This window comes from Urocampus carinirostris, chromosome 7 (genome assembly GCF_059441175.1).
Source record: "Urocampus carinirostris isolate Australia breed hairy pipefish chromosome 7, RoL_Ucar_1.0, whole genome shotgun sequence".
Classification (NCBI taxonomy): domain Eukaryota; kingdom Metazoa; phylum Chordata; class Actinopteri; order Syngnathiformes; family Syngnathidae; genus Urocampus; species Urocampus carinirostris.
This window is the reverse complement of record NC_142355.1, coordinates 2,892,953-2,916,454: the sequence shown is the minus strand read 5'-3', so window position 1 is coordinate 2,916,454 and position 23,502 is coordinate 2,892,953. Positions and strand designations below refer to the sequence as shown.

The 23,502-nt window shown below is 39.9% G+C and overlaps 1 protein-coding gene across 1 annotated transcript in view; it reads right to left on the bottom strand.

Annotated features, from left to right (window-relative positions):
- LOC148362110 (leucine-rich repeat-containing protein 4C-like) overlaps nucleotides 1–23,502 on the bottom strand; it is a 131,153-nt gene that overhangs the window by 89,803 nt on the left and 17,848 nt on the right. The window contains exons 3-5 of the mRNA XM_088339549.1: nucleotides 21,949–22,348; nucleotides 21,482–21,885; nucleotides 18,787–18,918 (exon numbers count right to left, since the gene is read on the bottom strand). The gene's annotated coding sequence lies outside the window, so the exon portion shown is untranslated. The remainder of the gene's footprint in view (nucleotides 1–18,786; nucleotides 18,919–21,481; nucleotides 21,886–21,948; nucleotides 22,349–23,502) is intronic.

Sequence of the window (23,502 nt, the reverse complement as noted above, 5' to 3'; positions counted from 1 at the left end):
TGTCCTTCCCAAGATAGGCAATTCACTGCATTTCTTGCTTAGATTTGTTAAATCATGTTCAGAAAATCTCTCCTTAGTGTCGCCTCTACTTATTCTGCAACTAAAATAGTTAGCATCCATTTATCCATCCATGTAACAGATTACAAAGACACCTCACTACTCAGTGCTTCAATCATTGCTGTATCACTGCTTTGGATATTTTTTCAATTGGCTTTATATTAATTGATTTTAACATATTGTGCATGGTGTTCTGCAGCAGCCATCACACAGCAAATGCTTTCACTAGGGCAGGTGGTGTGTGTGTTGGCATGACTGTTATGGGCTTTTGTACGCTGTCAGTCACACAGCCTGGGTGGGCGGGTGCATAAGTCAATGTGTTTCCAAAACAAACTGCCAAACAGGACATTGCATACTTTTTTGTTGTCTGTCAAGCCATTTGAGACTTCTTGTGATTAAGGGCTACACAAATAAACAGAAGTATTTTGCCATATGATAGGCCTGCGAGACACTTTTGGGTCCCGACCCACCAGTTGAGAACCATATATTTCGATACATCGATGACTTGTCACATACATAGGGTAATGCCCTTCTACCTAAGCCATTTCTTCTAACTTTTATCAACCCGACTCTGCCAAAACAACAGAAAAACACAATTCATTGACAGGAAGTGAACATACTCTCCCACTGCATAACAGAGATTTGAAACCCCAAAGTGTTCATATGTAAACAACAAACATTTATTTAATTATGTGTCCTAATTGAATTTTGCCCATTATTCGGAATGTTGAGGGGGTAATAAGTTGGACTGAACTATCTGACTGTTTTGTCCACGTTCCCACTCTAGCGCCTTATAATCCGGTGCGCCTTATGTATGGAAGATAGGACCAAAAGCTATTTTTTGGGGGTGCGCCCTATAACCCGTTGCGCCCTATAGTGCGGAAAATACGGTACATTTTCCAGGTGGCAAAAGAGCTCATATATTTCATAGTTTATATGGATTTTATGAGTGCAAAAGATCACGGCAGCACGCTAAGTTTAGCTCTTGTACTCTGCTTCTACAGCCCTGGGGATGCAGAAGCCACCACTCTCTGAGGTCGACCATACAGTATGTCAAGCATCCTCACGCAGAAACCCTGCGGCAAAACATTCAATCCGGCAAACATTTTTCATGAGCACGGGCTTACATCATATGGCCTGTTTCTAAATTAGTTTGTGGTAAAAATGCGTTGGCTTTCATCTATCCACCCCTCCATCCCTCAATCAATCAATTCACCCATCCATCCATCTATTGTGTGTTCTAATCAACATCTGGGTCGCGAGACGAGAAGTGTAAAAACAAGTGCTGAGGTGAAGCATTTCTGTTGAAGTTTTTATTACGACAACACACATTACACAAAGCTGTGTGTTTTCAAAAATGCGTTGACAAAACGGTGGACCAGATGTTTTTTTTTTTGTTTTGTTTTTTATAAGAATGGTGGTGGTTTGAAAAAATGAAGCCTCGGAATGAGTGGAAAATCCCAAATATCTTACTCTCCCCAGTTCAGTCTCGCTTCACTGGAACTTGCAAGTGGTCTGGCAAGACTAAAGTATACCTACTTACCTACCTACCCACCTACCTGCCTACCTACCTACCTACCTACCAACCTAAATACCCACCCACACATGTCCTTTATACGTAACTGTTTCTGTTTGAAATTCATCATTCTTTTTAAAACGATTTGTAGCCATCTTTTTTTGTTTAGCTGCTTCAGTTCACTGGAACTTGTAAGTGGTCTGGCAAGACTTAAGTATACCTACATACTTACCTGCCTACCTTCCTACGTACCTACCTAACTACCTACCTACCTACCTACCTACTTAGCTAGCTAGCTACCTACGTACATCCCTACCTACCTAGCTACCTACCTACCTACATCGCTACCTACCTACGTCACTACCTACCAGCCTACCCACCTACCTAGCTACCGGGCTACCTACCTACCTACCTACCTACCTACCTACCTACCCACCTACGTCCCTACCTACCTCCCTCCCACCTACCTACCTACCTACCTACCTACCAACCAACCTACCTACCTACCTAACTATGTCCCTACCCGCCTGTCCGCCTACCCACAAGACCTACCCACATACCTACCTACCGACGTACCTACCTACCTACCTACCTACCTAGCTACGTTCCTACCCGCCTACCCACCTACCAACAAAACTTACCTACCTACCTACCTAGCTACCTACCTACCTAGCTACCTACATCCCTACCTACCTACCTACCTACGTACCTACCTACCTACCTACCTACCTACGTCCCTGCCTACCCACCTACCTAGCTACCTAGCTACCTACCCACCTACGTCCCTACCTACCTCCCTCCCACCTACCTACCTACCTACCTACCTACCAACCTACCTACCTACCTACCTAGCTATGTCCCTACCCGCCTGTCCGCCTACCCACAAGACCTACCCACATACCTACCTACCGACGTACCTACCTACCTACCTACCTACCTACCTACCGACCTACCTACCTACCTACCTACCTACCTACCTACCTACCTACCTACCTACCTACCTACCTACCTACCTACCCACCTACGTCCCTACCTACCTCCCTCCCACCTACCTACCTACCTACCTACCTACCAACCAACCTACCTACCTACCTACCTACCTACCTATGTCCCTACCCGCCTGTCCGCCTACCCACAAGACCTACCCACATACCTACCTACCGACGTACCTACCTACCTACCTACCTACCTAGCTACGTTCCTACCCGCCTACCCACCTACCAACAAAACTTACCTACCTACCTACCTACCTAGCTACCTACCTACATCCCTACCTACCTACCTACCTACCTACCTACCTACCTACCTACCTACCTACCTACGTCCCTGCCTACCCACCTACCTAGCTACCTAGCTACCTAGCTACCTACCCACCTACGTCCCTACCTACCTCCCTCCCACCTACCTACCTACCTACCTACCTACCAACCTACCTACCTACCTACCTAGCTATGTCCCTACCCGCCTGTCCGCCTACCCACAAGACCTACCCACATACCTACCTACCGACGTACCTACCTACCTACCTACCTACCTACCTACCTACCTACCTACCTACCTACCTACGTCCCTACCTACCTCCCTCCCACCTACCTACCTACCTACCTACCTACCTACCAACCAACCTACCTACCTACCTACCTATGTCCCTACCCGCCTGTCCGCCTACCCACAAGACCTACCCACATACCTACCTACCGACGTACCTACCTACCTACCTACCTAGCTACGTTCCTACCCGCCTACCCACCTACCAACAAAACTTACCTACCTACCTACCTAGCTACCTACCTACCTAGCTACCTACATCCCTACCTACCTACCTACCTACCTACCTACCTACCTACCTACCTACCTACCTACGTCCCTGCCTACCCACCTACCTAGCTACCTAGCTACCTAGCTACCTACCCACCTACGTCCCTACCTACCTCCCTCCCACCTACCTACCTACCTACCTACCTACCTACCTACCAACCTACCTACCTACCTACCTAGCTATGTCCCTACCCGCCTGTCCGCCTACCCACAAGACCTACCCACATACCTACCTACCGACGTACCTACCTACCTACCTACCTACCTACCTACCTACCTACCTACCTACCTACCTACCTACCTAGCTACGTTCCTACCCGCCTACCAACAAAACTTACCTAGCTACCTACCTAGCTACCTACCTACCTAGCTACCTACATCCCTACCTACCTAACCACCTACCTACCCACCTACCTACCTACCTACCTAAATACCCACCAACACATGTTCTTTATACATAACTGTTTCTGTTTGTAATTCATCATTATTTTTAAAACAATTTGTAGCCATCTTTTCTTGTTCAGCTGCTTATTGAAGTTGTTTCAAGTTTTCATTTCAGTTTGCTTTTTTTTGCCACACAAGGACATTTCATCCAGTACACTTATCATTTTTAACTACCAATAGAGGCATTTCAAGTCAAATAGCTCCGATAAAGATAGCCCTGAGGATTTTTCCCGCCTTTGTTATGTTTTTTCCTTATAGGGATTGAAATGCTACGGCTTTATCCAACTGGGAAATAACCACATAGCAGCATTGGACCGTTTCATTTTCCATTTAACCTCCGAAAGAGCAGCCGGAATTAATGTGTGGACAAGAGCCAGGCATGCTTTAAACACACGATGCCCGAGAGCCCCAAAGGCAAAGCTGTGCAGCAAACACAAGGATAAACATCCGTCACGTGATTTTTGAGTGTTTATGCCGAATTTACAGAAAACGATAATCATCGCTACACATTTATCAAATCTCGAAGGTCGACAATTAAACCGCGTCGAGCCTCAAAAGTCAAATTTGTGAGTGGACGTGAACTGAATTGTAAAATGTCACTACAATGGATTTAAAATGGATTAAAGGTGGTGTATGTAACTTCAGAAATATTATCTTCTGGCTAAACTCATTATTGCAGCTCCTTCTGTTGCACGTGCAAGTATGTGAAATGCTTAGACACGCTCAAATAAACTACCCTTTTCATTTTTTTAAGGGTTTACGTTGGCATCTAGGCTGTATTTGAAAGTAATTTTCTCACTTTCACCATTTTCCTCCAACAATTAAAGTAAACCGCAACCACAGGCATGTTGTCACTCTGCCCTCCAGTTACTAGTTAACACACCCCCCCCCCCGTTTATATATATTCCTTAAAATTAAAATTCATAATGTTACTACTGTGTTGTTAATACGTTATTACCAGGTTAATTAGTAGGGTCAAGAAATGAAATGAAATGATCTGCATTTATATAGCTTTTCAAGTCAAGACTTCCCAAAGCGCTTTACAGTGTGCTTCACATTTCCCAATAGCGGCCGTGCAGCCGTGTAAGGCGCTAACCTGCATATTGGGGGTATCGGGGGCTCAGTGTCTTACCCAAGGACACTTCGACATGTAACACGGAGGAGCCGGGATTCGAACTGCGATCTCTTGATCCCAAGACAAGCGCTCTACCTAAAGTAGAGTTAATCAACCACTAAAAATATAATATTACTGAAAAATCAAAAGGAGCTAGCAATGGTGTGCTTTCCTTAGCGGCACCATATTTTTCACTGCTGTTCTAGGTATGTTCCATCAATAATTTTGATTTATTTTAACCAAATATCAATCAAATGCTCTCTCAGGTCACTAGAGGGCAAGACATGGTTTGTATAGTGTGGTGATTTGGTTCAGGTGTAAAACTGTATCCACTCAACTGTTGAGATAGACCAGTTAAAACATTCAATGTGAAACATGAAAATCAATACTCCCTATTATTTTCCAATGCATGTCTTGTGCTAAGAAAATACCCCTTGTCCTCCATGCTTATTATATTTAGGGTAGGTTATGAATAAAAGCTGAATGATAAAGCATAATATGAAAAACAAAGCTAAACATTTGAACTTGACATTATTTTACTGATCTGGCATGCATCAGAACAGCAAACCAGCTCCAGAGCCTTAGCTGAGTTTGACACCCTTGACTTTCCAGAGAAACAAACATCCAAATGTGTCTGCAAGGTTAAGTCTCATTTTCTTTAACAAAGCAGAAACACCAATGTTAAAATAACGTTAACAATATGTATCTTAGATTTGTGTACCAACACCCATGAGTGTTAAATAAAACATTATCAAAGTGTTACTCCATTTACGCTAATGTCATATTTCTCCAAATACAGTATGGTGTGAAAAACTACTGTTGAGTACTTAACAGTGTTGACAGCATACTTGTTTACTTGTACGTTTTTGCCATACAAAGTATGTTTATTATGCATTTTAAGATGTGTAAAACGTACAAAAAAATCTGTACGGAAAAACGCAAATTTGTCAATGATGGGTACCATCCGGTATACACCGACTATCACGAAATGGCAAATCAATAAAGTCAAACCAGTTCGCCGCGGTAGCCTCTATCTCAGTATAGTTTTTATTTCGTTGCAAACGAAGCGAGCGGTTGATGCTACTGTGCGCATGCACCTGCCGCCTCGGATTTCATGTGGTAATTATGTAGTGAAAGGAAGTCCGTCTCTTTTTAGAGAACCGGCTTTTTCGGCTCAACTCATTAAAGAGAGCCGGCTCTCAAACGGCTCACTTGCTTTGATGCATTATATTACGAATGATATGTTGTATAAAGAAGTTTAAAAAAAAAGGATGCATAAAAGGAAAACATTAAAAAAGACAGGTTTATGGTTATCCCTTTAATCGGTATATTACTGAGTTGCTCGACATGAATGAGGTTAATTATGAAAAAAGTTAAAAAATGAAGTAGCTTGGACGTTCACTGTAGAAGTAAAAAATACATGCAAATAGAATTAAGTAGAATTTTCTTATTTAAATTATGAATTCATTTTCTGCATTAAATTATTGTTGGTAATATACTGAATAAAGGGATAACCACAAACCTGTCTATTTTTTTTTCACAGCGTTGACAAATATTAACAGGGTCTTGTTCGTCCTGTTACAGAAACAATATACAAACAAAGGTATATTTCCTTCCCTTATCATTTTCAATTTATAAACATTGCGCTAAAGACCCCCATGGGACTCGTGAGCCGTGGGTTGCCGACCCCCGGCCCAATTTAAAACGATGTACGGATAGTCCAATACTGCGAAAACGGAACAAAAGACTGAACAAGCAGGAGTTACCGGAAGCTACTAAAAAGAGAGGCTAGCTGGAGTTGGTGGCAGACTGCAGTTAAGTGACAAGATTTATTTACCTGCGGCAGCAAACAATAATAAAAGCAACTAGCTGCGAGCCGTCGGAGCCAAGTGGCTAACATGATAGGCTCGCCGAGGAAACCGGTAAAAAAATCTAGTTAAAGCTTGCATTTTTAATCATGCAAATGAATGTTACCACTGGCAAATACATTCTACGTTACATCCTATAATAGCACAAGCAATCATTTTCACCCGATTCTCCCCGAAACATTCTGTCATACAAAAACAATTATTCTTATGAAAGTATCTAATTTTATTTTGTTATTATAGTTGCAAAAGGGCAGCATGGCGGTGCAGTGGGAAGGGCGAGTGCGGCACAGTTCTGAGGTCATGGGTTCAAATCCTGCTACCAACCTTCCTGTGCGGAGTTTGCATGTTCTACCCGAGCTTGAGTGGGTTTTCCCCCCACAAGACAAAATAAACTAAATATCGCAGCACGGCGGCGCAGTGGTTAGCGTGTGTGCGGCACAGTTCTAAGGTCTTGGGAACCTCCTGCGTGGGTTCAAATCCAGCTCCAGCTTTGTATGTTTGTATGTGCTTGCGTGGGTTTTCCTCCGGGCACTCCGGTTTCCTCCCACATTCCAAAAACATGCATGTCAGGTCAATTGGCCAGTCCAAATTGTCCCTAGATGTGAATGAGCGAGTGAATTGTCTGTCCCAGTGTGCCCTGCGACTGGCTGGCAACCAGTTCAGGGTGTCCCCTGCCCACTGCCCGAAAATGGCTGGGATGGGCTCCAGCACCCCCGTGACCCTACTGAGGATAAGCGGTGCAGTTAATGGATGGATGGTTGCAAAAAAACATGCACGGTCTTTAACTACCATAAACCAGGGGTTTCATATTCATTTTAGCCCCGGGGCCACATGGTAGAAAAATACACCCAACAGGGGCCGGTTAGCGTAGACTGACCTGACTTTGTTTTCTTTATATCAAGTAAAACCAGCAACAGAGCATTATTAAAACCAGAACTTTTAATGATGACATAAAACAAATGTTGGGATGCATAGATACAGTGTGTGATTATCATAGCTGTCAACCTCTACGTTTTTGCCATACAAAGTACGTTTATTATGCATTTTAAGACGTGTACGACGTGTGAGAAAATCTGTTTGGAAAAACGCAAATTTGTCAATGATGGGTACCATACGGTATACACAGACTACAACGAAACGGCAAATCAATCAAGTCAAACGAGTTCGCCGCGGTAGCCTCTATCTCGGTATCGTTTTTTTTCCGTTGCAAACGAAGCAAGCGGTTTGATGCTACTGTGCGCATGCATCTGCTGCCTTGGATTTCATGTGGTAGTTATATAGTGAAAGGAAGTCCGTCTCTTTTTAGAGAACCGGCTTTTTTGGCTCAACTCATTAAAGAGAGCGGCTCTCAAACAGCTCACTTGCTTTGATGCATTGTATGACGAATTATGATGTTGTACAAAGAAGTTAAGAAAAAAAGAAAGTATAAAAGGAAACAAGGACAAAAGACAGGTTTGTGGTTATCCCTTTAATCAGTATATTATATATATATATATATATATATATATATATATATATATATATATATATATATATATATATACATACCGGAGCCATATCCCCCTAGTGGGAGGTGGCTAGAGTCAAGAACACATTCATATTTCTGACTCTTTCTGGGAAATTGATACAGAGGAGGGGATTCCCAGCCCCCTCGCTCAACCCAACTGATGTGTTGGGAGTCATTAGGTGACGAAACCCCCCAATCTGAATCTGAATTATAGTCCAATAACTGTAGCGTTGGCTGAGTTAATAAAAAACAGACAAGTGATCCTTGGCCTGGAGAATGACAAAATAGCACTTTTATGATGTCAACCAGATTATTCTCCAAGATGGATTGGCTGAGCTGGAAAAGCAATCGATGAATCCATCGACTGGTGGAATGTGTCGGGGCTGTCCCCTGCTCAGCTGTTCTTCCCTCGGACCAAACATTTGGTCGGACATGGATGAATAATGAGTAGTCCGACTGCAGATACAGATTGTGCCCATCTGTGTCATAGTGATTTGTACCGGGCGCTTGCTTTTCCCGGGTTTCGAATAGCTTATAATTCCGAAGGCGCAAATTTAAAGGTGGCGCCCGTAACTTCAAAATAATCTACGCAGATGCCATCTTCTGGCTGAAATCAACAATGCAGCCTCCGTCAAGATCTTTTTCGTTGCGCCAGCAAATATGTGAAAATATTGGAATCCAATATTTGGCTAACCTGGTCTCCAAGAGCCGCATGTCCTTCATGTTTTGGAGGTTTATCTTCACCAACACAGTGATTAAAATTTAAAGCTTATTAGAAAGCTGTATAGGAGCTTGATAATGATCCAGGTGATTGGACTCACCTGTAATTGAGCAAAGTAACTCCAAAAATATGCACATACCTGTCAAGCTCCAGGGCTCCATACCCTTACAAACTGTCGGATTTTCTCTTCCAAAATACTAAATAATCTTACACCATATTTTTTTTTCAAACATGTTTATTGATGTAGTTTAACATGTTATATTGTACATGTGTTCCGTTATATCATATATATTGCTAATTAACATTTTGTTGAGAGATCCTGAGTTGCTCGACATGAATTAGGTTTAAAAAAAAGGAGCTTGGACGTTAATTGTAGAAAGAAAAAATACATGCAAGTTATAATTAAGTAGAATAATACATTTTATTATTCAAATTATGAATTGATTTTCTGCATTAGATTACTGTTGGTAATATACTGATTAAAGGGATAACCACAAACCTGTCTTTTTTCATTTTCTCCTTTTATACTTCCTTTTTTTCTTAACTTCTTTATACAACAATAATGATTCGTCATATAATGCATCAAAGCAAGTGAGCCGTTTGAGAGCCGGCTCTCTTTGATGAGTTGAGCCGAAAAAGCCGGTTCTCTAAAAACAGACGGACTTCCTTTCACTACATAACTACCACGTGAAATCCGAGGCGGCAGATGCATGCGCACAGTAGCAGCAAACCGCTCGCTGCATTTGCAACGAAAAAAAATCGATACAGAGATAGAGGCTACCGCGGCGAACTCGTTTGACATGATTGATTTGCCGTTTCGTGATAGTCGCTGTATACTGGATGGTACCTATAATTGACACATTTGCGTTTTTCCGTACGGATTTTCTTGTACGTCGTACACGTCTTAAAATGCATAATAAACATACATTGTACGGCAAAAACTTACAGGTTGACAGGTATGTATGCAGGACACACGGCTCTTGAGGACCGTATTTTAAATAATTATTTTGTTACTCTTACCATTTTCATTCTAGAATAAAAGAAAACGGCAATATGTATCCTCCCCTCAATCTCTTGGCCTCATTTTCTCCAGAAAATTTCACTCTGTGTAGGTAAGATAAAAGCAGATAGGCACGGTAGGACGAAAAAATAACAATGCTCTTTGAAATGAGGTGGGCATTGTTAACATATACTGAATTCTCAACTTTTTAATGACAACTCAAAATACGTACTCCACATTCAAGTAAAAAACTAATTTTTTTTTTTAAACATTTACAGGAATTTAAGCAGCAGGTTTAACAGCCGGAAAAAAAAAATAACTCATTCACATTTTACATTTTTAAAAAATCAGCGGGGAAATGTCTAGTAAAGAAAAGTAACACATTGTGCTGCAATTAAGATACTCGTTTGCAGACTCTCAGGCTTAATCAACTAGATCAGCGGTCAGTGATAATTGGCAATACTGTAAATGCAGGATTGACACCTTCTCAAAACAAAACTCAATATAATTTACTTACTAAAATGTATAAGACAGTAATGTAGCCTGTACACATACTGAACCAAGTGATAGAAAGAAGACCAAGTATTGATAGATAGATGTCTAGATAGATAGATGTCTAGATAGATAGATAGATAGATAGATAGATAGATAGATAGATAGATGTCTAGATAGATAGATAGATAGATAGATAGATAGATAGATAGATAGATAGATAGATAGATAGATAGATAGATAGATAGATAGATAGATAGATAGATAGATAGATAGATAGATAGATAGATAGATAGATAGATGGTTGGATGGGTAGGTAGGTGGGTGGATGGTTGGATGGATGGATGGATGGATGGGTAGGTAGGTAGGTAGGTAGGTAGATGGATGGATAGATAGATAGATAGATAGATAGATAGATAGATAGATAGATAGATAGATAGATAGAGAGAGAGAGAGAGAGAGAGAGAGAGAGAGAGAGATGGATAGACAGATAGACGGATAGACGGATAGACGGAGAGATGGATGGATCAATATATAGATACTTTATTCATCCCTGTTTATTGCTACAACTAAGTGAAAAAAAACATTATTTATAAAGTATCAGCTGATTAAAATGTTAACTGTGGAGGCAGTCCGATAAGTGCCAGTCCGATAATTAGTGTGAACTCCTCGTTAGTTGGTAACTAGTGTTGGCAGGTATAATGATTGTTTCATCTAGCTGAAGCAATTCTTCTTTCCTCTGTGCACAAAAAATGGGAGCGCTTAAGATGCGTCACATGGCTCAGAATGTATGCAGGCTTTTGTAATTGTTCAGGCTTCTGAATTTTAGTCAATTCAGTACATTGAGTTTTATTTTGAGAATTTTCTTGTTTGGCAAACGCTACTTCCAGTTTTAAACATGCACATGCTTTTTTGTTTTATATTGGAGACATATTTTGTTTCACTCGTCAAAATAGAGTGCACAAAAACAAGGTAGACATGTATGACCTTGAAAATATTGTGTTTTTGGTTGTTATTAATTAAGGTATTTGGAGTGCCAGAGCTAAGTTTGAGGTAGAGCGCTCATCTTGGGATCAAGAGATCGCAGGTTCGATTCCCGGCTCCTCCCTGTTTTATATCGAAGTGTCCTTGGGCAAGACACTGAATCCCTAATGCCCCCAATAAAGCAGGTCGGCGCCTTGCATGGCTGCATGGCCGCTATTGGTGTGTGAGTGTGTGTGTGTGAATGGGTCAGCACATTGTAAAGCGCTTTGGGAGGTCTTCATTGACTTGAAAAGCGCTATAGAAATGCAGACAATACACTACGTTGTAATCAACGACAAACAAGGGAATATGAATCTTTTGTCTGTATATTTGTCGAGAATATAAAAAAAAAAAAAAAAAAAATATATATATATATATATATATATATATATATATATATATATATATATATATATATATATATATATATATAAATATATATATATATATATATATATATATTGGGGCAGTTATATTAGGATCAACCTCGTTCGTTTGTTACTTTGTTCCTGGTTTTGTTAAACAATGCCATACATATTTTGAGCACCCCTGCCTCAGTTCCAGCTTCCTCTCTCTTGGGTCATGTCAAGTCACATTTAATTATAGAGTCCTTACTTCACAGGTTATAATTACACCATCCCCTGATCTTAAACCATCATGCATGCAAGAAAAAACTCAAAGACCGTAGCATGAGGAAAACCTTAAGAAGGGGCCTCACAACTGATAATCCCCCACCCGGGGTGACCAGGGTGCTCCAGATTGAGTTTTGGATAACAATACACAAAACCTACGGAACATCAATAAAAAAAAACATAGGTAATACAGTGTTCATTTGACCTGTGAAAAGTGATGGGTCCCGGGGACTCGCAAGCTCAAAAATGTATGGGTCCCAACAGAGATCTAATGGGTCCCCAACATTTAGTGTTATCGGGGTTGAAATTGTAATTCGGCGACAAATGTATAATATAAATCTATATATATAAATTCAGTTTTAATCGTCACTGTTCATTGGTAATACAAATCAGTTATCACTTCAAGATTTTTCAGTTCACAACAATATTGTACATTGTACAAAATAATATAGCTGAAATAATTATATCAATCTATATTTTCATTCAGTTTTAATCATCACAGTTAATTGGTAATGCAAAGCAGTTATCGCTTCAGATTTTTCTGTTCACAATATTGTACATTATACAAAATACTGAAAATACTGCTATCCACTTAACTATCTTTAGCAGTGAAAGCATGGCTAAGTCTTCTTTTTGATGTCGTATCCGTTCATACTTGCCTCTCTCTTCCTGCAGCAACAGAATTTCCATAGCTAATTTGTGGTTTTCATTGTCGTTGCGCCGATCAAATGTGTTTTCTAAAAGTTCGTATGATTTATGCAATCCAGTTTTTTTGTCACGCTTGGTACACGCAACACAGAACATGTAGCCTCCATTATCACCCTCCTCATAGCGTAACCAGGAATATAATTGAGTCCATTTTGGCAGAAAATTCCTTTTCTTGCTAGGAGTATTCTTTTATTTTCTTTTGCAAATCGTTCGCGTCAACGCACGTGTTTTTCTTGCCTTCGCGATCTTCTGAATAATTTTTTCACCGTTTTTTTGTACCAGATTTATTGCCGTTGTTATCACTTTCTGCATTATGTTTCGACTTATTACAGACACTGAAGAAATTACCACAATTTTTGTTGATTTGTACCTAATACCAACTGTTTTTACCGAGGCATATTTCTTTTCTACCCGACAACCACCAAAACAATGACGTCATCTCGTTTGCCGAGATTGGCGCGAGACCAAAACAACAATGGCGGATCTGCCTGACGAAAAGTTTGGAGTGCGGTAAATCTTTGTTAAAAAAAGAAAAAGTAATCGGGTAATAATAACAATTTGGTGTCAAAAAAGTTGCGTCCCGGGGACGCACGTTGATCTGACACGATGCTTCCCCAACAAAAATGATGCGTCTAGGACGCAGGGACGCGGGCAAACGAGAACACTGGTCGGCACGGCGGATGGGTGGGTAGTGCACAGCCCCATGGTGTGGAAGTCCAGGGTTCGATTCTACTCCCAAAAGTGTAACAAAAGCCACAAAAAAAATCTGAAAAACCATTTGGGAGCCCAATGAGCCGAGTCAAAGAAGACAGTTCTCTGAAATACCTGGAATTCCCAACACTATTCGTCAATCGTCTTTCAAAAATGATGAAGTGAATCAGTTTTTTTCAACCCAGTACTACACATCCCCAATGTTTCGTTTTTTTCTTCTGTCTTTTTGCAGGGACACTATACGACACCAGTTGACAGACGTGATCAAAACACTCTTGAGAGCAGCGCGGGCGTCATCCAATCAGGTGAGCCTTTATCACAATCACATCAGCAGACTCTGATGTACAACTCGCCACAATACACACGCCGGCAGCCATCGTGTCTAGGTTATTATTAGCTGAAGCTCCAGGAAAAAAAAATAAAGGTTCAACAGAGATTACAACGAAGGTATTGGGGGTTTGCAAAAGCTGAGCTCGTGGATTAAAAAAAAGAGTGGGACAAAAAAATGATGGTTGATTGCAAACGTTAGGATTGTTACGATGCACTATTATTTTCAGATGCATTGACTATTTATTCTGGTTGTCCGTTATCTTCAATTCAAACAGGGTTGGGTAGGGTTACTTTAACTTGATTACTTTCAATGACTTTTGGATGACTCCAACACCAAATATGCTGATAAAAAACAAAATAAACTAAATATGAATAAAATGATGACTCACAACACGTGGTAAGCTTTCTCTCCTGGCTTTGATCTCTTTGATCTCCGGCAAAACTAACATAAAATGCAACAGTATTCCGTTACTCCCCAAGCCTGCACAAAATGTAGTCTCATCTCATCTCATCTCATTAGCCGTACTGCTTATCCTCATTAGGTTCGCGGGGGGGCTGGAGCCCATCCCAGCCATCTCCGGGCAGTGGGCAGGGGACACCCTGAACTGGTTGCCAGCCAATCGCAGGGCACACAGGGACAGACAACTCATTCGCTCATTCACACTAGGGACAATTTGGACCGGCCAATTCATCTGAAATGCATGTTTTTGGAACGTGGGAGGAAACCGGAGTGCCCGGAGGAAACCCATGCAAGCACGGGGAGAACATACAAACTCCGCACAGGAAGTCTGGAGCTGGATTTGAACCCATGACAGGTTCCCATTACATGAACTGTGCCGCACAAGCGCTAACCACTGCGCCGCCGTGCTGCCCAAAATGTAGTCATTTTATTCATATTTAGTTTATTTTGTCTTTTATTAGCATAATTGATGTTGGAGTAATCCAAAAGTAATTGAAAGTAATCAAGTTAAAGTAACCCTACCCAACCCTGAATTCAAAGTAGTGTTACATGTCTTACCATGGAGTGCAGGCATGCATGCTAGCAAGCTAAAAAAAAGTGTGGCCCCGGCGGCGGAGAGACGCAAATGCAAAGCTTTTACAATTGACTTGTAACCATTCTCATAAAACAAAAATAAAATAATAGTAGATTTTGAACAACAATTAACAACATTTTGGGGGTTTTATGTCCGCCATATAGTCAGAAAAAAACAATATTCTGCGCACCAAAATCTGTTGTTGTTTTGTTTCATTATCAAAACAGAGTGATTTTCAAATTTTACAAATAATGATAGATAGATAGATAGATAGATAGATAGATAGAGAGATAGATAGATAGATGTCTAGATAGATAGAGAGATAGATAGATAGATGTCTAGATAGATAGATATCTAGATAGATAGATGTCTAGATAGATAGATAGATGGATAGATAGATGTCTAGATAGATGTCTAGATAGATAGATAGATAGATGTCTAGATAGATAGATAGATAGATGTCTAGATAGATAGATAGATGGGCAGGTAGGTAGATAGATAGAGAGGTAGGTAGGTAGGTAGGTAGGTAGGTAGATAGTTAGATCGATAGATAGATCGATAGATAGATAGATAGACAGACAGACAGACAGATAGATAGATAGAATGATGGATGGATGGATAGATAGATAGAATGATGGATGGATGGATAGATAGATAGAATGATGGATGGATGGATAGATAGATAGATAGATAGATAGATAGATAGATAGATAGATAGATAGATAGATAGATAGATAGATAGATAGATAGATAGATAGATAGATAGAGAGGTAGGTAGGTAGGTAGGTAGTTAGATAGACAGACAGACAGACAGACAGACAGACAGACAGACAGACAGACAGACAGACAGATAGATAGAATGATGGATGGATGGATAGATAGATAGAATGATGGATGGATAGATAGATAGATAGATAGATAGATAGATAGATAGATAGATAGATAGATAGATAGATAGATAGATAGATAGATAGATGGGCAGGTAGGTAGATAGATAGAGAGGTAGGTAGGTAGGTAGATAGTTAGATAGATAGATAGATAGACAGACAGACAGATAGATAGATAGATAGATAGATAGATGTCTCGATAGATAGATTGTAATACAATATACAAATACCCAGTGTGACGTGCAAATGCCCAATGTAGCGTGTTATATAGAATATCTAAATAGTGCTACACAGAATACATAGTGCAATAAAATTCGGTAATATGCAATGTAGGTGGTGTGGTTTAATGTGGGCTTTTACTCTGCCGGGTAGAGTTAAAGAGCCTCATGGCATGAGGAAGAAAAGATCAATTGATCAATAATGATCCATGAATACGTGTTGTTAAAGATTCTGTTTTCTTTCGTCTTGTTCTTGCTTTTTCAGCGTCTTGTCCATTCTCTAGGTGCCGCTTGTTATCTCGTCAGTGAGTCCCTGTTATGTTTTCTGGTTTGCTTTCAATCTTTGGCAGGTTGTATTTTATGTTACTTTGGCTTCTCCCCATAAACTTGTTAATATTTTATTCCTGTCTTTTTATTTGTTCTTCTTTGTTTACTTGTTTTTTTTTCTGGCTGAAACCGTTATTTTGGAATACACCCTGCCTCCAGTACCTGCTTCCCTGTGTTTGGGTCCTCATCCCATGCCGATGTGACATTTCAAATACTTAATTTGTATTTGAATACCTTAAAAAAGCTGTAGAGATAACAAAACACCTTTGATATCATATTTCCTCTTGGTTCTCAGGACTCAAACGTCACGCATGCCATAGAATGGACATGACTGTTATTTTATCTGGAATTGATGATCGGTGGTACTGAAGATCCGAAATAACATATTCTGAAACAGTTTCTCTTGTTTTTAGGTTGTAGAACTAAATTATTGTAATCAACTGAAACATTGATCTTGTTTCACTGTTATAAAGTAACAAAGTGAGTGGGGAAAACATATTTTCAACATATTTTCTTCACTGTTTGTGGAATGAAGGATTTTATACATTTGAACATATAGGATTTTATACAATCGCCATTTTTAATCCATCGTGTTATCTTCCCCATGACGAAATTTTATTGTATTTATTTCCAGGGTTGGGTAGGGTTACTTTAACTTGATTACTTTCAATGACTTTTGGATTACTCCAATGCCAAATATGCTAATAAAAGACAAAAGAAACTAAATATGAATCAAATGACTAAATTTTGTGCAGGCTTGGGGAGTAACGGAATACATGGAACGGCAAAAATGATGTTGGCAGGCTGATTGGATTTATTTTCGTTTTGTTTCTGTTGCATTTTATGTTCGTTTTGCCGGAGATCAAAGAGAACAAAGCCAGGAGAGAAAGCTTGCCACGTGTTGTGAGTCTCCTTTTTTTTCATATTTACTTCATTTTGTCTTTTATTAGCATATTTGGTATTGGAGTCATCTAAAATAAATTGAACGTAATCAAGTTAAAGTTTATTGAGCGAGCTCTGTTGTGGGCACAGAACTTGACAGCCTGACAACAGTAGCCGAGAGACGGGCACTGAAAAAGCCGCGGTCAATCATGGACAATTCATCACATCCACTACACAGCATTATATCCAGACAGAAGAGCAGCTTCAGCGACACACTGCTGTCACTGTCTTGTACCACGGACAGACTGAAGAGATATTTTCTTCCTCATGCCATGAGGCTCTTTAACTCCACCCGGCGTAGTAAAGGCCCACATTAAACCACACCCCCTACATTGCATATTACCGTACTTTTATTGCACTGTGTATTTTATGTAGCACTATTTAAATACTCTTTACAACACGCTACAGTGGGTTTGTATATTGTATTCCTTTTGCTTTATTATTGTATTGTTCTCAGCGAAGGGATGCTGTTGGAAATGTGAATTTCCCTGCGGGGATGAATAAGGTATCTATCTATCTATCTACAGTATCTATCCATCCATCCATCCATCCATCCATCCATCCATCCATCCATCCATCCATCCATCCATCCATCCATCCATCCATCCATCCATCCATCTATCTATCTATCTATCTATCTATCTATCTATCTATCTATCTATCTATCTATCTATCTATCTATCTATCTATCTATCTATCTATCTATCTATCTATCTATTTCACATCTTAATGATCACAAACAGATAACCTACATTTAGTGACCATTTCAGAAGCAGTCTATAATTGAAACAAGCCCTGTAGCAGGAAGGACACACATAAAAAGCCATCTTTATTGAAATGAATCCAATTTGAGAAATGAACATTTCATTATGTGGCCCAGAGTGCTGACCCTCATCCGAACAGGCCGAGGGACTAAAACGGAAAATAAATGATGCCAATTCACAGAAGAGAATGTCAAACCTGACCCTTCTTATTTGACACATTTATTAATTCCTTGCTTGGAACGATTCTCTGTAAGTGCACCGGAAAGCAGTAACTATATAAATTGGATTCCAAATGGATCTCTTGGTGAGAACAGCAGGGAGACTCGTTTGGTCTGCACCTGCTCAAAATGGAATGCCAACTAATACCGAGCGCTAACCACAACACATTTAAAGAAAAACACCCGGATTTTTCCATTGACACCTTTTGAAAATCCGTTTTATCTCTTGCCCAACAATTGGGGGAATGAATCATGCGCTTAGGTATCATCAATGAATCATCATCCTGCGCCACTCTACTAACTTGCGAGCGTGAGGGAAGAAACTACGGCGCTAAGCTCTTTCCCTGCAAATTGTGACGTATGTCCTAACTTAAGTAATAAATTCTAATACGTCCCAAAGGGGAGGTCACTTCATCACGGAATGCTTTCCTTTCGGCGGGATGACAGACACTCACCGTATTTCTCACGTGGTGAAAAATGGAATTCATTCTCCGTGTGTAAAAGTGACAGCTACCTCCGTTTATGCGCTTGCGGTCAACAGTGGTTTATGGTTTACTGATGATGACAGGCGCATACTCCGGGATCACCTGTAGGGAGGAGGGGGTTGATGTGAGTAGGTACTGCATGCATGATGAAATAAGGCAGGTAGCTAAAAATCTGGGATGAAATGCAGTGTTCTGGTTTGCCCTGCGTCCTGGACGCATCATTTTTGCTGGGGACGCATATTCTCAAATCAACGTGCGTACCCGAGACGCAACTTTTTCAGCACAAAATTGTTACCCGATTCCTTTTTTTTTTTAATAAAGATTTACCGCACTCCAAACTTTTCGTCAAGCAGATCCGCCATTGTTGTTTCGGTCTCGCGGTTCGAGTTTTCGTCTGCACGCCGATCTCGGCAAACGAGATCTCGTTGCTTCGAGATGACGTCATTGTTTTGGTGGTTGTCGAGTGATAGAGAAGTATGCCTCCAAAAACACAGTCAACACAAAATTGGTAATTGGAAGATCGCAGAGGCAAGGAAAACACGTGTGTTGAAGCGAACGATTCGACGAAAGAAAATAAACAAAATAATAATCCTAGCAAGAAAAGGACTCTTTTGCCAAAATGGACTAAATTATATTCCTGGTTACGCCTTGAGGGGGATGATCATGGAGGCTACATGTTCTGTGATGCGTGTACCCAGCGTGACAAAAAAAACTGGATTGCATAAATAATTTTGCAATATGAACTTTCAGAAAAGCACCTTGGATCGACACAATAAAAACCACAAATTAACTATGGAAATTCCGTTGCTGCAGGAAGAGAGAGGCAAGTACGAACGGATACACAATGTTGTGAACTGAAAAATCTGAAGTGATAACTGCTTTGTATTACCAATAAACTGTGATGATTACAACTGAATGAAAATATTTATTAATGTAATAATTTCAGCAATATTTTGTATAATATACAATATCGTTGTGAACTGAAAAATCTTGAAGTGATAACTGATTTGTATTGCCAATAAACGGTGATGATTAAAACTGAAAATATAGATTCATAGTATATATTCTTCGCCGATTTACAATTTCAGGAAGAAAGGCAAGTTTGAACGGATACACAATATTGTGAACTGAAAAATCTGAAGTGATAACTGCTTTGTATTACCAATTGACTGTGATAATTAAAACTGAATGAAAATATCCATTAATATAATAATTTCAGCAATATTTTGTATAATGTACAATATTGTTGTGAACTGAAAAATATTGGAGTGATAACTGATTTGTATTACCAATAAACTGTGATGATTAAAACTGAATATATAGATTTATATGATATATTCTTCGCCGATTTACAATTTCAGGAAGAAAGAGGCAAGTATTAACGGATACACAATATTGTGAACTGAAAAATCTGAAGTGATAACTGATTTGTATTACCAATTAACTGTGATAATTAAAACTGCATGAAAATATTGATTAATGTAATAATTTCAGCAATTTTTTCTATAATGTGCTATATTGTTGTGAACTGAAAAAATCTTGAAGTGATAACTGATTTGTATTACCAATAAACTGTGATGATTAAAACTGAATATATAGATTTATATGATATATTCTTCGCCGATTTACAATTTCAGGAAGAAAGAGGCAAGTATTAACGGATACACAATATTGTGAACTGAAAAATCTGAAGTGATAACTGATTTGTATTACCAATTAACTGTGATAATTAAAACTGCATGAAAATATTGATTAAAGTAATAATTTCAGCAAATTTTTCTATAATGTGCTATATTGTTGTGAACTGAAAAAATCTTGAAGTGATAACTGATTTGTATTACCAATAAACTGTGATGATTTAAACTGAATTTATATTATATATTTTTTGCCGATTTACAATTTCAACCTCGATAACACTAAATGTTGGGGACCCATAGATCTCTATTGGGACCCATAGATTTTTGAGCATGCCAGTCCCCGGTACCCATCACTTTTCAGAGCTAAAATGAACACTGGAAATGTTACTGAAATATATACTTTAAAAACGAATTTAATGCTAAACGGAACTAGAAATAAACCGGAAAGGGTGGGGTGGGAGTTGTTGGGATTAGCAATTGAAAGACAAAATAAAACACACATTTAAGAGGAACGGTGATTTGAATTTCAGCACCCCGTAAAATGAGGACAGTTCCATCGCAGTGAAGCAGTGAAGCGTGGAACAAGTGCTTTGTGGGATTCAAGATTCGACACACGGCATGACAAGCGATGTCTGACGGTGAAAGCTTCGAAATTATCAACATCTTCCTTCTAAAAACTCGTAAAAAACCGCTGTGACGTGCACACACTTGCCTGAAAAAGTCTCGCTGCGGATCGGCTGGGTCATGAATAAAAACACTGTTGCCTACTTTGCATTCACAGGCTGTGCGGGCTGATGCGGTCCACAATTTGATGTCGGTGCCTATGATTCTTAATGTTGTACTTCTCCATAAAACACATTCACGTTGAAAAACGGACTTTAGCAGTTTTTTTATAAATCTCATACTCCGTGTCCACGTTGATCAGATATTATCATTGATTTACCATTGAAAGGTTAGAATATTGTTCTTGGAATGTGTAATTACGCATGAAGAAACGGTAAGGCAGGCAAAGAGACACACACGCTTACTTGTTCACGTAGGCAGCGATCCAGCAGGATGAGGCTTTTTTTTTAAAGGATCCTCTTTTGGCCGAAGCACCCTCCTCTTCCCTAAATGAAAATGGGAAAAATCCGGAATTCTCAGGCCGATTTTGCCAAATCAGAGCAGTTTAGTCCCACTCTAGTAACGATGCGCTCTGTCCATTAGCCCAAGTGTGGAAATAACTCAGAATGTTGGCGATAGATCCAAATTTGGCTTTCTCCTCGCTGTGCTAAGCGCGGGGGCACCCACAAGTGCCATCGCTGCAACTGCTCGAAGCATTAATGTCCCAAGCTTGCGTGAGTCGGACGAATATGGACGTTATTCCTTCGGCGCTAAGAAATTTGGATACACATCCCCAATGTGGTGCTTTCAGCTTCGGGATTGATGCATCCTGGAACAAAAAAGGAAATGATGAGCGTCCATGGATGTCTCTTTGGAAAAGGTCACTTCTCACCAGTTTTTGTTACTTTCATCCGCCAACCTCAACAAACAATTTGGAATTCAGTTGTGCTTTAGAATTGAGGTTGTCCCTTTAGAAGGATGTGGTAAAGTCCCCAACTTTAGAAATATCCGTAGACAAAGAGCTTCAAAAGAGAGAGATAGAGAGAGAATCCATCGACTATAGTCCTAAAATGATGTCCTCTCCGAATCCTTTATACGTGCGTCTCCTCCGTGTTCAAGCATCATGTTGCAGTCGCTGAGAGGAGCGCGACTTGTGCGCAACCCGTGCGTAAATCTCTCAGATGCAGTCTCAAATCCACAGCAGGAGTGCTTCTCATTCAGTGTCCTTCCATCCTCCAAGCGAAAAATGCGCGATCGTGACCGCAAAGTCCAGCTTGTAGTGTGGGGCTCGCCTGTCACAGGGACCCGGAGCATTTCAATGCGTTAGAGGTGTGTCGTTCGCGGACGAAAGGACTGTATGAGACGGCTCTTTAAGTGAGTGACGGAGGGAAAGCTCTCTCCCCTTCTCCCTCTATCGCGCTATGTGTATTTATTTATCTCTCGTGCTCTTTCTCTAGCTCCCATTTTTACCCATCTCATTATTTCTATTTTTCTTTTTCACTCACTATCTTTTAAAATTGCTCTCTCTCTATCTCTCTCTCTCTCGCTTTCTCTCTCCCCTCTTCTGCTCTCTCTCCCTCTCTCTCTCTCTCTCACTACCTCTTTCATCCTCTCACATTTTTTATTCCACTGTAATTTTACATCTGTTTCCCTTATCTTTCTCTCTCCCCCTCTTTATCTTTTTTTCTCTCTCTTTCCTACCATCTATTTTATTATTTTTTTCTGTGCATTCCTCCCCTTTACTCTCTCTCTCTCTGTCTCGCTCTATGTTTATTCCCTTTATGTCTATGTCTTCCTATTTATCCCCCTCTATTCTCTCTCCCTCTATTTCACCCCCTCTCTCACTCTCTCTCGCTGTCTTTTTCTTTTCTCTCTTTCTCTCTCTCCCACTCATTATTTCCCTCTTTATTTACATTAATCTCTCAATGCCTGTCTCTCATTTGCTTTCTCCTTTCCTCTATTTACTTCTTCATCTTAATATTTTAATTTGTTTTTTTTTCTATTTTCTCTCTAACTTTATTTCTCTTTTTTACTCTCTCTTTTTTTCTTTCTCTCTTTTTTTCTTCTCTCCATTTCTCTCTTAAAAGTGCTCATGACTGGTTATTGTTAATGACGTAATCCCTGCGTTGTTTGCCTGGTACAAACAATTTGAAGTTTTGTATCGGGTAAAAATTTACTGTATATTGAAATCATTGAGGTGAGAAAAATATAACAGCCGAGTTCATCCATCCATCCATTATCTGCACCACTTATCCTCTGTAAGGTCACAGGTAGTCGTGACATCTAGTTTCAAAATGAAATATTTAGGCTCATAATGTTCCAATATTATTGATAAAATATATCATTCAAAAATCTAAATAACCTAGCATAGTGGTTAGCGCGTGAGCGGCACAGTTCTGAGGTCATGGGTTCAAATCCAGCTACCGGACTTCCTGTGCGGAGTTTG